General features: G+C 36.2%; 1 long non-coding RNA gene across 7 annotated transcripts in view; it reads left to right on the top strand.

Annotated features, from left to right (window-relative positions):
* Nucleotides 1-13,669, top strand: part of LOC144304838 (uncharacterized) — a 41,769-nt gene that overhangs the window by 394 nt on the left and 27,706 nt on the right. For 3 of the 7 annotated variants that reach the window (XR_013371823.1, XR_013371825.1, XR_013371824.1), the window contains exons 2-3: nt 2,716-2,898; nt 9,773-9,869. The exons of 1 other annotated variant lie outside the window; for it this stretch is intronic. This is a non-coding gene — a long non-coding RNA (uncharacterized LOC144304838). The remainder of the gene's footprint in view (nt 1-2,715; nt 2,899-9,772; nt 9,870-13,669) is intronic. 3 more of the 7 variants (XR_013371826.1, XR_013371827.1, XR_013371822.1) reach the window with 2 other exon arrangements.

Here is a 13,669-nt window from a genome sequence, read left to right as displayed (position 1 = left end):
CGGTGGGCGGGGCCTCGGGTTCAGTGGCGTGGCTGTGGCAGGTGGGCGTGGCTTGGGCAGGGTAGTGGGCGGGGCCTGGGGGCGGTGGGCGTGGCCTGAGGCTGGGGAATGGGGTCTGGGGACCGGGGGGTGCTGCAATGGGCGGGGCCCAGGGCCCAGGGTGGGCGGGGCCCGGGCGGTGGGCGGGGCGAGACCCCTCCTTGAATTGAATTGCCTTTGGGGCAGTTCGCCGCCGTGGAGGGCTCGGTTTTCTAGGATGTGGAAACCGCGCGCCCATAGTTGAGCTGACTAGTCACGACTCAGCTGAAGTCGTCCCGGAGTAAACACACTAGCTTTACTGGGGGGAAAAAAAAAAAAGGTTCTGAAACTTTGAAACATTTACCTGCTCTATCCTCTTTCGTTAAGCACTTCCGGAGGTGGACCTAGAGGTCTGTTTATCTTTCCAAAGAACAGAAGATCGGCGGGGGCGGGGGGAGGGTGGTTAAAATTCTTTTGCTTAGGAAAAATATATGGATATTGAGTACTTGATAATTTCTGTGTGTGTGTGTGTGTGTGTGTTTGTGTTTTGTTTTTTTTTTCAAGTGGGGACTGGAGAATGGCTCAAGCTGGACTCAGGAGCTCGCCTCGTTTGCCTTCCCGTTGTAATTACTGCTCAAGAGGGAGACTAAGTTGCTTACTTCTAGCTCCCAGGCTGCTCGGGGGTGGCTGTTGTTAGAGTTCCCCTGAGATGGTGATTCTTCTGGGTCAGTCCGAAGAGACAGCCTGCAACAATGGCAGTCCCCAGGGTGACACTCTCGAGGGGGCCTAGATTCAGCTGTCAGTCACCTTCAGCCCAGAGCCATCAAATCCATTTATACAAAAGCTGGTTATCACAAACCTTTTGAAAAGCTAAGTAAAGAGGAGATTTACCCATCCTTGAATCTTCCTTCTTTTTTTTTTTTTTCTTTGATTCCCTCATTTCTCTTATCTTTCCTTTTTTTTCCTAACCACCTCTGGGAACTTCTGGGATTTTTTCCCTTCTTTTGTTCCACCCTAGAGCTTACACTATTGTTATCATAAAGCTTGAGCATAAGCTTGAATATAACTCTCAAGATATACAGAAATAAATACCTGATACTCTTGTATGGAAACTTTTCATTCTAGTATTTTTGTCTCCAAAAGGGTAGGATTTTCTGGGGTTTGGGGAAGGCTTGTTTCATGCTGTAATGTTGAGGAACAGAAATTCTGTGTAGTAATTTAAATATTACTTTAAGCATACCTTTGTCTATGCATATTTCATATAGCCTTCCTATGGCATATATATATATATATGCATATACTAATTTATTTTTATATATATATGCATATAATAATTTATTTTTTAGACTTTTACACTCAGGAGACTATGACATAAAAACCTGAATTAAGGGGATCCCTGGGTGGCACAGCAGTTTAGCGCCTGCCTTTGGCCCAGGGCGCGATCCTGGAGACCCGGGATCGAATCCCACGTCGGGCTCCCGGTGCATGGAGCCTGCTTCTCCCTCTGCCTATGTCTCTGCCAATCTCTCTCTCTCTGTGTGACTATCAAAAATAAAAAAAAAATAAATAAAAATTAAAAAAAAAACCTGAATTGAAAAAAAAAAAAACCCTGAATCAGTTTGCAACTGAATTGACCCCCAACAACTTTTACAAAATGTGAAGACATTTTTAATCTAAATACTGCTGAATTTCAAATATAGCAATTCTTTAGGTGAATTCTCTAACTTCGTAATTATAAGGAACCGATTTCCTTTCCCCAGGAAAAGGAGAAATTCCTGTCTTGCTCTAGAAATTCTGATCTTCTCTACGTAATAGCATTATTATAAAACATTTAATCTAACAAATTGAAAGGCAGTTTTAGTAAGTGAAGGTGTAAATAAAATATTTGCATTGAGGTATAAATGTTTTTATAGAATATGCTAGAATTAGAATAACAAAAGTATTGCCTAGATAATGCCAAGAGGGAGTAATTATAATGAATTTGTCAATTATAAGAAATTTTAGTTCATAACTACAGATCGAGGCAGCAGATATCCTAAGCTTGGTATACATGTGAGTCCTGGTAAGAAGAGCAGGTCAAGAAAAATCTACCCTTTTTTTTTTTTTTAAATATTTATTTTTATTTATTATGATAGATATACATATAGAGAGAGAGGCAGAGACACAGGCGGAGGGAGAAGCAGGCTCCATGCAGGGAGCCCGACGCGGGACTCGATCCCGGGACTCCAGGATTGCGCCCTGGGCCAAAGGCAGGCGCGAAACCGCTGAGCCACCCAGGGATCCCCAAGAAAAATCTACCCTTATGGCAAAAATACACTTATAAGGAGCAAGACAAGTTGGCATGCTATTGCAGGCCATGTCACCAGGACCAGTACTAACTGTAACAGTCGCATATGAAAGAGCCCAAGTTAGTTCAGACCCCCACCTGGTCCCTGATCCCCTTCTAGTGACTACCAAAAGAACACCCAATATTCCATTTTGTTCTTTCAACATTATTGAGCATTTGCTACTACTTGCCAGAATATAATAGCAAAACATCTTAAGTTACTTACAGGTAGCGAAAAGAACCAGCGCCAGGTAGGCTTTTGAATGTGCTAAAAAATAGATTGTTGTCAACAAAACACAATGAAATCTTATTTCATAATCTTAAAATTACTTTGCCCACTCAGACTATATAATGTGTCAACTTTGTTCCAGGTTTGAGAATACAAAAATCAACAAAATTGGAACTGTGTCTCATCATAGCTTACAGCTTCATTGATTCAGTATCTGCTACTGTTATCTCTTCAGCAACTTAGACCTGCGGTTTGGTTTTTTTCCTGTCTCCTAGGCCTCTTTTCTAGACACTCCATTTTCTTCACGCCTTATTATTCCAGACATGTGAGTTTTTTGGTTTCTATTGTTTGCTTTCAGTTCTTGGAGCATGTCATCTCTTTTCCACCCCAAGGCCTTTGGGATGATTGTGGTTGAAGCTTATAAAGTTTTTTGTATGGTTTACTCCTGTAGTTTGAGGAAAGTAGAGGTAAATTATTAGCTTTTATGGTGGGATGTTACCTCTAGTTGGAAGATTTAGATCACTTAGTCCACTGGATTCTGGTAACATTGTATTAAGTGGATGAAACAAACTTCATACTGTCATTCATCTGTTGGATACTTTCATTATTTGACTTATTTTTCCTTTAACCATTATCACAAAATGTGTATCTCAATACATATTACACAGATTATTTATTTTCTGAGGCTGCCATGATAAATTGCCACAAATTGGGTGACTAAAACAACAGAAATGTATTCTTTCAGAGTTCTAGGGGGTAGAAACCTGAAACCAAGATGTCATGATGCTCCACTCTACCTCTGGGAGAGAATTCATTCTTGCCTTTCACCTAACTTGTGTGACTGCCTACAATCCTTGGCATTCCTTAGTTTATAGCCACACCATTCTAATCTCTACTTTTACTTTTTGCCTCCTCCTCTTCTGTCATGTGTTTCTCTTCTGTGTGTCTTTTTAAAGGACATTTGTCCTTGGATTTAGGGACTAGCTAATCCAGGATGATCCCCTTTTCTCAAGATCCTTAACTTAATTATATCCGTAAGGACTTTTTTCCAAATAAGGTACCATATACAGTTTCTAGGAATTTTATGTAGACATGTCTTTTGGGGGACCACCATTCAACCCACTATATATGGGAGTTTACTAATTTCATATTTCATGGTTTTTATATGTTCATTTTAAAAACAAATCACTCATGATGCCTTTAATACAGCTTTAAGGACTAATGCATCTATTCAACATTTAACAGGAAGGCTGTATTTAATCCGTCAAATTTTATGATTAGGAATTCATCAAAAATTTTGATGACCTGGTTCTAGGACTATAAGAGTTTTACTGAGGAAAGTATTTGCTTTAGGTTGGGTATAGGATGTCATATATCCTTCCTTCATCCTTTTCTCTATAATGTAGGTTCATTTTCATAATCTCAGAGAAAGAGGCTGAGATAATGACTATCAAAGTCAACCATAATGTTACAATCATTTGTGTGAAGTGCATTGACAAGGAATTAATAGTTTAATAGAAAAATGCATTAGAGAAACATGCAAATTTCAGTTAATAATAGGAGAGGGATGCCTGGGTGGCTCAGTGGTTGAGGGTCTGCCTTTGGCTCAGGGTGTGATCCTGGGAACCGGGATCGAGTCCCACATCGGGCTCCTCGCAGGGAGCCTGCCTCTCCCTCTGCCTATGTTTCTGTCTCTTTCTGTGTCTCTCATGAATAAATAAAAAATATTTTAAAAAAACAATAATAGTAGAAATGTAGCAAAATCACATCCAGAATGGTCTTTTATGTATATATAAATTTTTATTTCTTATATTTAGTAGTTGCCTTACTTATAATAAAAGATTAAAGGGACAAATTTGTTCTTTATTATATAGATAATCAATAATTGTTGTTAGAAATAGACCCTGGTGTTTGTAGCTGACATATTGACAGATTACAACTGAACTGATTCATTCTAAGGATGATTACTTTTTTCGTCTATATTCTTTCTTTTTGGGGGATTACATTTAGCCAAAATTATTTTCTTTAGGAAGTATACTTGGGAGTTGGGAATTAGAGTAATGAAAAGAATGTTAGGGAAGGAAACAATGGTTTAGAGAATGGCATTTCAAGGAAAGGAAAATGACATTGGAAAGGAGACTGTGATGGAATTCAGAACAGTATGTTATTTGTGAAAAAAATGTGTAAAAATACTGAAAAAAATAGTACTTAAATGGGAAAAAATCACAATCTATGCATTGTTTTATCCAATTGGAAATTAAAAGGCAATTCCTATTTCTAACTCAACTTTGTGGGATGTTCTGGTCATCACAGTAATAAACATTAATTACCTAAATCTTTTCATCAATTACTTAGGAGCTATTTGACCTAATCAGAGAGTTTTTCTGTCTTAGGTTTTCATTCTTTTTTTTTTTTTTTTTTTTTAGGTTTTCATTCTTAACATAGGAAAAATACCTATCATCTGTGCTTTTCCCAATAATAATGAAAAAAATAGTGTTTCATTTTTCCATCTGGTAGCAAACCAAGCACTTAGGGAGGCATATTAACTATATCACAGCAGTAGCAATTCACCAGGGCAGACTTAAGTTTGCCCAGAATAGTTTCTCTTTCCCTGATCACCAACCCTCCAATATTTGAGCTGTTAATTTAGTAGCAAGAAATGGTCAAGTCAGAGCAGAACAATATTGACAGAATTCTGGGAAATAGGTTGTTTGAACTGAGAAAGACTTCGTATTCAACAAGAATTGCCCATTATAGACAGTTCTTAAAAGTAAAAATAGGTGATAGAGAAAGTTGAACCTGATGAGATTGGAAAAGGAAAATAGAAGACTATGTATGAGAGTTGTGTATGGGGGTGATGTGTGTGTGTGTGTGTGTGTGTGTGTGTGTATGTTAACTTCAGAATCCTTGGTACCAGCAAGAGTGTGAGAAAACACAGGAATATGTTGGAATCTATTTTGCAGCCTCAGCTCTATTGCATCAGTTTATTCTTTATGACCGTTTCCAACTATCTTTTTCTCACACACCAGCAACAGGATTTACTCAATGTTATTTCCAGAAGTAACACCTCAAGAAACACTTTCAGAAACAGTTTCTCAATTCCAACATACTGATACTTTTACCAGCCAGAAAAGGATTTCTGAAAATCATTTCAAAGACCAAAGTTTCTGAGCCCGTAAAATATATATATTTTTAAAAGCCCTTAAAAATATATATGTATATATGTATATATACACACACACACACACACATATGTATATACAATGTACTACACATTAACATGGATGAAGAAAATTGGTAAAATGAATCAGAGAGCCCCAGAAACATCAGTGTTTTACCATTTATCTCTGAACATACTGGAATTTTGTCTAAAAAACTTGATTCTCTTTCAGTTATTTTTGGAACAGTCAAGCGGTATTGAGATTCTTTTGTAGATGGCAAGGTTTTATTTGGAAAGCCAGGATAAAGGTTTTCTTTTTACAAAAAATCACTTTATTTGGCCACTGAAGTCCACTCCCTCCTAGGTTTGCATTTACTTTTTAAGGTATTTGTTCCTAGGTTCTTAAAATCTATAAAGAAAAATAAGCTCCTTGTGGAATATGGCTTACATGAATTTTTTTGATAGAAAGGGTGGCCCTTTTTCCATTTTAAAATAACCAAATATGTTACAAATGAGGGAATCTGCTTTTCCATTGAAGGTATCAATGTATGTAAGTATGTGTTCATGTACATATGAGTCTTTATTGTTTTTATTCCCTTCTTTCCAAGGAGAAATGTGTATATTGCAGAGTTTAATCATCAAGATCATCATTGTAGATCTGAACCATGAAAAAATTCTGAAAACTGTTGGTTAAAATTGAAAATAAAACTCAGGTCTGAGATCTTAGCCATCGAAAACCTTGAAATCTCATAAATTAAGCATCATCGAGCCTGGTCCCATCTTTCATAACAGCTCTCCAGAGAAAACCTAAAAGCCAGGGCACTCTAAGATGAGCTGCGGATGATTCAGTAGGTGGCACAATTTTCACTGAGTCAGTACTGAACTGATGCCCCAGCATGGTATGAGGGGGCACTGCACTGCTGGAGGTGTCGTCTAATGGATGAGGGTAAAACCAAGGTCTTGACCACCAGCAGTTATTAAAAATCCCATGGCACTTTTCAAAAGAGTAAAGATGATGTTAAACCCTGTGTCCTGGCTAATTTCCAAATTGGGCAATTATATTTGCCTACTTAAAATTTCTCTGTAATTTTAGTTGGATAATATATTCCTCATCTTCTGCCCTACGCTTTTGCTATTTCCAGCTTAGAGGTGGATGCATTTCTGTGGTGAGGGAAGTGATGCTTCTTTGAAAAATGTCTTACAAGGTCCGAGATCAGGAGATGAAAGGTATAACATCCATCTATCAGAACAGGTGCCATATTAGTTTGTTTCTCCTGTGATTAGGCTGACTATAAGAAAATTACCAAATAAGTGTCTTTAAAAATAGCCTCGTCAGGTAGTCAGAGGTGCTATGCTTGCAAAGGTTTCCAAGATGGATATTTTAATTGTATTAAGTTGTGACTAAGAAATGAGGCTTCTCTTGAAGTGAATATATTATGTAAATGCTAACAATTTAAGCATGAAATTATAGACATTTAATAGAAATAATTAAATTTGCCAACATTTGCCTACCAAAGCCTATCACATTCACTCTAAAACTTTAGTCACTATCATTTTCACTTTTAACGTATTAGAATTTTCAAAAGAGAGAAGGTCATTACTAGGAAACAAATGGAAAGCATTTCTTGAAAAATAATAATAAGATAATTGTTGGTAAGTGTGCTGTGGATTTTTGGGAGAACTTACAGAAAACATTCCTAAGGAAAAGACTAACGATGAGGCTGTGCACGGCTAGACCTATGCTGTGTCTCCAGCTTCACCCAATATTTTGGGATCAACCCATAGCAAGAAACATCTGGTAGAAACTTGGTGTCATTGATGGTAAAATTTACATTTATCTTGGCTGTTTAGATGCTTAGCTAGCAAATGACAAAAACTATCAACAATTCAGTTTTCTCAAGTGCCATGTGTTTATCTGCAAAAACAAAAGATCTAATCTTCCTCTAGAGAGAGTCTTATGGTGACTTTCATATATTACCCTTTTTGTACAGAATCTTTGCAAGTAGTTTTAAAATGTTATAACCTCAAAGGTTTCTATTTCTAACAATTTTAGTATATGTGCTGCCGAAGCGAGCACTCTATTTCTAAGTTAATTAATTTTAACTATATTACAGAATTTTCTAACTTCAACTCATTCTGCTTTACAGATATATTAAACACTTATCTTGTTCTTATTAATAATAGAGTTAATACAAGAGCATGCTTTGAAGCAAAAGAAAAATCCAGCAGCATGCAGATAGTATTAAATACTATGGTAAATAAACATAGTAATTCTGTGTGTAAATGCTATAGCTACTGAATAAAGAAACCACTTGAAAAGGAAATATCATCTTTAGAATTTGGACTTGCCTTTAGCAGAAAATATTGTAATGTTTTTAGTCTAGCTTTGACAACCACAGCAGACTGTACTAACAGGAAGAGTTCACTTTGTAATAGAAAAAGTAGTCACTCTGATCACTTTGTCTTTTTAGTATGCAGCCCAGAGGATTCAGAAAAAGATTACATTTACCATAATTAACATATATGTAAATGGAGATCATGGCTATGAATGATAAATTTTCATAGCAATTTAAACCTTGTACAAATTAATCAACCATACAGACACTTGATTAATGAAAGGCAGTGTCACTTTAAAATGCAACATGTTAATATATATTACTGTTATCACAGATCAAAGAATCTTTAAATGTAAACCAATTAGAACAAAGCTCAATCTACATTTTTTAACAAATTTAATTCCCATGTAATTATGATGGCAATTTGGAAAAAAATGTTATCCTGCTTCATATTTATTTACCAATTTTAGTGAAAAGTCATGCAAATGAATTTTGGATGTTTCATCATAGTGATTGGATTCCCAAAATATAGGATTACGGTATCATTGAAGGATAAGTTGAAGGCATAAAAGCAATTACAAATTAAATACAAGATATTTATACACATGTCATGTTAAATTTAGAAGTTTTCTTCTAGTTTCCCCATTTTTGGTATCACTGAGAGAGTTACATTAAACAGATTTGTGCTAAATGACTGATATTCACTCAATACAGTGTTCACGATGAGATTTAACATGCCACTTAACTGAAAGCTATTTTTCTTGCTCTTTGAGGAATAAAAAAAGTGAAAACTCTTCTGCAGATTTAATTTATTAAGAATGGTTTTATTTTCATAGTGAAAATGAATGCCTAATATACAGGAAAAAGTCCTTTTGGAAGAAATATGAACTTTATAGTTTTTTTTTTTAAGATTTTATTTATTCATGATAGACAGAGAGAGAGAGAGGCAGAGACAGGCTCCATGCATGCAGGGAGCCCGACGTGGGACTTGATCCCAGGTCTCCAGGATCACACCCCAAGCCAAAGGCGGCACTAAACCTCTGAGCCACCGGGGCTGCCCAAACTTTATAGTTTATACATAAGTATGTGTTCAAAATACAAGATCTGGAATATAAAGTTTTTCTATAATCCTGTTTTTTTGATAGCAGAAGTTAGGCATGAAAACAAACACATTGCTTTGCAAAGTCAACGTAGCTCGATACAGATCTCTTTTACAAGGGTGACCCTATAATAGGTCATTAATTTTCATCCTTAAGTTGGTAGTCTAAGGTGTTGCCACAGTTTACCACTTACCACAGTACATCATAGGATACACTACTGAGAAAAAATTGGAAATAACAAGAAAGACAGCAGCCTGTACTAGATGGAAAACCGAAATAAATGTGACACTGAGTTCTTTGTCAAAGGCTTAGTAGGAAACTATCCTCAATATGGCTAATAACTATTGAGCATTTCCTATGTGCCATATGCCATGTTAAGAACTTGGCACTCTTAAAAGATAATGATCTATCTGTGACTTAATTATTAAATCATTTAATCCTGGTAACAGTTCTCCAAAATAGAATTCACAGAGATAGTAAGTAGTTAGACTGGAATTTTTATCTTAGAGCTTCTCATTTCAAAGTTTGTGTTCTTAAATACTATGCTACATTGACTCCCCATGACTGTATAATAACATTGTTTATCATCATCATTATATCTAGCCTCTTAAGCAGTCTCATTAAAACTATAATGCTGCTGAAGATGGTACAGGATGACATTTTGGGAACCACTGCTAATACACTACACATTCCATAAAAGGTATGGAATACTATAAATAGCACTATAGTATCATAAACAAGGTTCAACGCAGTCTACTGGAATGACAATAAAACCTGCCTTTAAGTCATCTCTCCTGGAGTAAATATATGAAGAAAATAGATGAATAGATAGGCAAAATATTAGCAAGCATATCTAGTCATTAAATGAGCATTTAATACTTGGCAAGGATCTGCACAAAGTACTAGAGATAGAATAGTAAACAAGACTCCTGTCCTCAAAGAATGTATAGTGTAGTGAGGCAGGCAGAAATGTAAACTGCCAATTACACTACACTGTGATAAGTACTACTTGAAGAGTAAATTATGATGCCGTGGGAGTGCTTAAGAGCGCCTTCAAGGACAATAAACAAGCAAGCAAACCCTAAATTTAAACAGTTTTATATAGTGTGGTGTATCTGGGAATTTTAGGAAAGTCTGTGCCTCAGTATTACAGTTATTAAAGGAGTGGCTTTAAGAAAAAACCTCAGGCAAGCTAAGAATTGCAGGGATCATAGACACTACCCATTTGCAGATTAGATAGTCTTTTAATGAATAGTATAGAAAGGCATGCTGATCATTATACTAGTTAAAATAACAGAAAATGATAGTAGTTTAAGCAATCTTATTTCTCTCTCGTATTCATTAATTCAAGATTAAAAGAGTCCAGTGCTGCTATAGTAGCTCTATGAAGTCATAACGGATTCAGGCTTCTTTCCTCTAGCACAATACTTCACCACTCCTAGAATGTGGTCCTCATTCTTAGGGTCCAAGGTGGCTGTTAGAATCCAGCTTTCACGTCCATCTTCCGGGCAAGAAGATGAAAGAATAAAGGAAAAAAAGGCCCAACCCAGTTTTGTTTTTAAGGAGAGTTTCTTGATGTATCACTGCACACTTTCCCTTATAGCTTACTGGCCAGGACTAAATCAGATGGCCATAAAGTCTGTAACAAATGAGGCTGAGAAAGGTAGTCATTTAGATGAGTGACCAATGTTCTCACCTAAAACATGAAATCCTGTTAAGAAAGAATAATGGGAAAGTAGATACTAGGAAGCAACTGGTAGTCTCTGTCACAGTCATGAATTAGTTTTCTTGGCCCACAGAGGTGTTAATCACTATTAGAGGGGGGAAAATAATATATATAATTTTTCTGTCTCAACCTTCCCAGTGATACTCATTCCTTTTTGAGCAGATTGAAATCTTTGTCACACCATCTATCTTGAAAGTAGGGCCTATTTACTGCTTTATGAGTCCTAGATATAATAGGTAAACATAAGATATCTTTTCATTATAGATTAAGAGTTTTGGGTATTGTGGAAAAGAACATCTTTAATATTAAAAAAAAAAAACTAAATGTTTTCACAACTCTTGAATGTCAAATTATTGAAATTGTAATAATGTAGATATGAAAGATTTGATAATTAAGTGCTTTTATCATTCATTTATATGTCTGTTCATTCTGCAAATACATGCTAAGTGCCTGCCATGTGCCAAGCTCTAAGTGCTGAGCACACAGAAATGAGCGGTTGAGGTATGTCATAGAGCTTACGTTGTAATGAGAGAGAAAAAATAACTCGTAAATATATAGAAACAGTATAACTTCATGTATTTTTAAGGGCTGTTATGGGCTAAATTGTGTCCTACCAAAATTCACATGTTGAAACCCTAACCCCAGTACCTCCAAATGTGATTGTATATGGAGACAGGGCCTTTAGAAAGGTAATTAAGTTAAAATGAGACCCTTAGTGTGGGACCCAATCCAACCTGACTGGGCCCCTATAAGAAGAGATTAGGACACAATGTGATAACCCTGTGTGCACAGAGGAGCAACTGCGAAAAGGCAGGAGGGTGACCATCTACAAGCCAAGGAGATGGGCCTGAGAGGAAACCCAGTCTTGCAGGCAGCTTGATGTTGGACTTCCAATCTCTAGAACTATGAGAAGAGGAGTTTCTGTTACTTAAGTCACTACATCTCTTGTATTTTGTTATGGCAGCCCTAGCAAACTAATATAGGTACTAAAATGAAAATAGTCACTGGGAGACTGCTTAGATTGATGATCAAAGAAAGCAGCTTTTAAGCTGAAACCCTAATGATGCAAAGGAGTCAGCCATGTAACTATCTGGGGATGTATGTTCCTAGACGAAGAAGCATCTGATGCAAGGACTCATTTTCTTGTACAAGAAATAAGCTAAAAGCCAATCAAGCATGTGATCATTTCCATCATCAAAAAATTGTTTACTCAGTGACTCTCTGTTCATGGTGCTATGGAAGCCATTGTAGAGCATAAATGTAAAGTACTATGGCAGGACATTAATAATGCTGCAATAATTATTTCACTGTGGATTATGCTGTAAATATGTTTATCACTGGCTATCCAGTATCAAAATAACTCTTCAGTTTCAGTTACAGATTTAAGGAATGTGCTAGCTAGCCATTAGCCAAATATTCATTTTGCTCTCCAACCACTAATACACTAATCTTACACAAATACTGTTTGGCTATGGAAAGAGCTCTTTGGGTATGGCAGAAACATAAAATTAGAGCATGGTTCTCATTCAGGCTGACTTCTTAAAAGAGCTTTTTACAGACTAGTCATCTGATACTTAAGAATATAAGATATTAAATGGCTTCATCTTTTCTCAAAAATGCAAGTGAAAATGATTATCATTGTTCTTGTGTTCTTTTTTTTGCCAGGTATTATCAACTTGAATTTTATTTATACCATGGCTTTTTAAAACGCTATTTGTTATATAAAATCATCTCTCTCAGTTCTATCATTTTGTTTCTATTGCTTCTACTCAAATCCTAGAATTCTTTACAATATAAAATAAGACAATGCTTTATACATCATTGGAATTGGCAAACCTCTTCTCATTGTATGGTAACAGACTTTAGCAAAAGAAAGCAAGCTGTAATTTAGTCAGTAGTAATGTAGACAAACATTTTATTTAGGAAGGAATAAAAGCAGTCACAATGAAATGCATTTGTTAACGGGAGAAAAAAGTTGCAAGAGGCAAAGGCAGAGTACCTGAATATGCTGAGTTAGCAATTAAATTCCTGAAGGGGAAAATCAGACCTATTTGAGATGAGTTGGCCACAGCTTTTTGATGGTTAAGAGTAATTTTGTGAATATAACATATAAGCTAGAAAACCCTACATATATATATTGAACATTTTTATTGTATTACATGTTTTCATATGTTTTTCTTCATTTTCCTCATGTCAAAGGGAACATTTCTAACTTATATCTCACGTTAAAAAAATTAGAATAACAACTCTAAGCAGCACTGGCTCAATTTAAATCCCATTTGGTGGTCCCAGTATAGTTTTTATATCACACACAAAAAAAGCCATCATAATTTGCATCCCATCAACTATTCCCTTAACTCTAAAGAGCTATCATGCCACTCCTAGAGTGGGTCTCTAGGGTTGAAGCCTGTACTATCACTCCTCTGCTAGATCTATTTGGTAGTAAAATCAGGGTTACTAGCCTGGTGCCCCTTACCTGGGAAAAAAACTCTGTATTAACCCTGTCTTCACTCTTCTCAGAAAACTGATAATAAATTTTGTCCTTTTACTCTCTCTTTTTAATTCCTGGCATTCCAGAACTTGTTAGACTTGCCTTTCTAGCTTTCTTGGCAATGCTAGAGCTGGCATGCTGTTCTAATATTCTAAATTTCCTGCAATGTGTCTGCTTTGCACAATTCCTTTCTTTTTCATAGTGCTTGACTGTTTTGTTAATATTTTTCAAATTACCAAAAACTAACACTCAACACATTCCTAGGGAATTTCATCTCTTCATC

This window comes from Canis aureus, chromosome 34 (assembly GCF_053574225.1).
Source record: "Canis aureus isolate CA01 chromosome 34, VMU_Caureus_v.1.0, whole genome shotgun sequence".
In the NCBI taxonomy this organism is placed as follows: Eukaryota; Metazoa; Chordata; class Mammalia; order Carnivora; family Canidae; genus Canis; species Canis aureus.
Note: the sequence above shows the minus strand (reverse complement) of the source record. Positions and strands in the feature narration are given on the sequence as shown.